This window comes from Apium graveolens, chromosome 11, assembly GCF_009905375.1.
Source record: "Apium graveolens cultivar Ventura chromosome 11, ASM990537v1, whole genome shotgun sequence".
Classification (NCBI taxonomy): Eukaryota; Viridiplantae; Streptophyta; class Magnoliopsida; order Apiales; family Apiaceae; genus Apium; species Apium graveolens.
Window position 1 is genome coordinate 2,990,591 of NC_133657.1, and position 2,452 is coordinate 2,993,042.

Here is a 2,452-nt window from a genome sequence, read left to right on the forward strand (position 1 = left end):
ACGCGTATACTTGCGTGTATTATTAGCGCGTGTTTAGCGACTAACAAGTTTTTGGCGCTGCAGCCGGGGACTCTGTGTTAATTTTTTAGTTTATGTGTTTGTCGTCAGTGGTCGTTAAAGTTCATTGACTCGAACATTATTACTTATCTGTTTTCTTGTCTTATTTAAGGTACTCTAGCGAGCGTGTATGCATACGCGTTCTCGGTCTGGTAAGAGAAATCTGGATCAAGCCGAGGAAGAAGCTGTAGTGGTTCGAAGAGAAGTTTTTAAAGAAGAAGAGAAGTTTGAAGAAGAAGAGAAAGTCGAGGAACCAGTTTTAGTAGTGATGGGTGATCAAGAAGAAATTCATAAGGCTCTGATGTACTATTCTCAGCCTAAGATCAATGATATTCAGTCAAGCATCATCAGACCAGCCATCTCGGCTAACACGTTTGAGATCAAGTCAAGCACGATTCAGATGATACAGAACTCAGTTCAGTTTGGGGGTTCTCCTACTGAAGACCCCAACATGCACATCAGGGATTTCATCGAGATTTGTGACACTTTCAAGTTCAATGGTGTGATTGAAGATGCTCTCAAGCTGCGACTCTTCCCATTCTTTCTTAGGGACAAAGCTAAGTGCTGGTTATATTCTCTACCACCAGGGTCTATCACTAAATGGGAAGATCTTGCTCAAAAGTTTCTCACTAAATTCTTCCCTATGGCGAAGACTGCTGCAATCAGGAATACTCTTACTCAGTTTGCTCAGCAAACTGGAGAATCTCTGTGTGAGGCTTGAGATCGATATAAGGAGATGCTAAGGAAGTGCCCACACCATGGCATGCCTGATTGGATGATTATAAACTGTTTCTATAATGAATTGGGTGCTACTTCTAGACCCATGCTTGATGCAGCATCAGGAGGAGCCTTGTGGGCTAAAAGCTACAATGAAGCTTATGAATTGATTGAACTGATGGCTGCTAATGAATACCAGAATCCTTCCCAGAGACTAACTCAGGAAAAAGTAGCAACAATTCTGGAGTTGGATGCAGCAACTGCTATAGCTGCCCAACTTAAGGCTTTGATGATGAAGGTGGACTCTTTGGCTAATTATGGAGTTAATCAAATCACTAGTGTTTGTGAGCTTTATGCTGGTGCCCATGAGACTGATCAGTGTGCTAATTCTAGTGAATCTGCTCAGTTCGTGAGCAATTTTCAGCGATCGCAGCAACCTGTGCCAGCCACCTATCATCCTAACAACCGCTATCATCCTAATTTCAGCTGGAGCAACGCTCAAAATGTGGTTCAACAGCCTTATCAGCAGTACCCAGCTAAGCAGTACAAGCCCCCTGGTTTTCAGCAACCACAATATGCACCAAGACAGCAACTTCAATAGCAACAAGCTAATGAAAAATCTGAATTAGAGGAGTTGAAGCTTTTGTGCAAGAACCAAGTTGTTTCTATCAAGACCTTAGAAAATCAAATCGTACAAATTGCCAATGCCTTATTAAATCGTTAACTTGGTACATTGCCTAGTGACACTGAAGTGACAGTAAGGAATGAAGCCAAGGAGCAGGTAAAGGCAATCACTTTGAGGTCTGGAAAGGTTGCGAATCCCGAACAAACTCTAGAGTTGACTGAAGAAGCTGGGGCTGAGAAAGAAGTAGAGCAGCAGGAAGTAGAAGTGGAGTCAAGGAAGACTACTGTTGAGCACACTCCTCCTGAGGGTAATACAGGGGAGAAACAGATTTATCCTCCACCGCCATTTCCTAAGCGGTTGTAGAAGAAAAAGTTGGATAAGCAATTTGAGAAGTTTCTGGAGGTGTTCAAGAAGCTTCATATCAACATACCTTTCGTTGAGGCTCTTGAGAAGATGCCTAGTTACGCAAGGTTTATGAAGGGTATACTCTCTCGAAAAGTGAAGCTAGATGATTTAGAGATTGTCGCTCTCACGGAGGAATGCAGTGTTGTGCTGTAACAGAAGTTGCCTCCGAAGCTTAAAGATCCTGGAAGCTTCACTATTCCGTGTACTATTGGAAAAATGTCTTTTGACAGATGCTTATGTGACTTGGGAGCTAGCATTAATCTGATGCCTTTGTCAATCTTCAAGCAGTTGGACTTACCTGATCCAAAACTGACTTATATGACTTTGCAGTTGGCCGATCGTTCTATTACAAATCCGCGAGTTATTGTGGAGGATGTCTTGGTCAAGGTTGATAAACTCATCTTCCCTGCTGATTTCGTAATTCTTGATTTCGAGGAGGATAAGAAGATTCCCATAATTTTGGGAAGACCTTTCTTGGCAACTGGCTGAACCTTGATAGATGTGCAGAAAGGTGAGCTGACAATGCAAGTGCTGGATCATGATGTAACTTTTAATGTGTTCAATGCTATGAAATTTCCTACGGAAAATGAGGAGTGCTTAAAGGTGGAGTTGGTCGATTCTGCGATGACTTCAGAACTTGATCAATTA

At 42.3% G+C, this 2,452-nt stretch overlaps 1 non-coding gene across 1 annotated transcript; it reads right to left on the reverse strand.

Annotated features, from left to right (window-relative positions):
• Positions 1–715: 715 nt before the first annotated feature.
• On the reverse strand, positions 716–822 carry LOC141699295 (small nucleolar RNA R71). Its single transcript, XR_012565768.1, has one exon. It is a non-coding gene; the product is annotated as a small nucleolar RNA R71 (small nucleolar RNA).
• Positions 823–2,452: the final 1,630 nt, after the last annotated feature.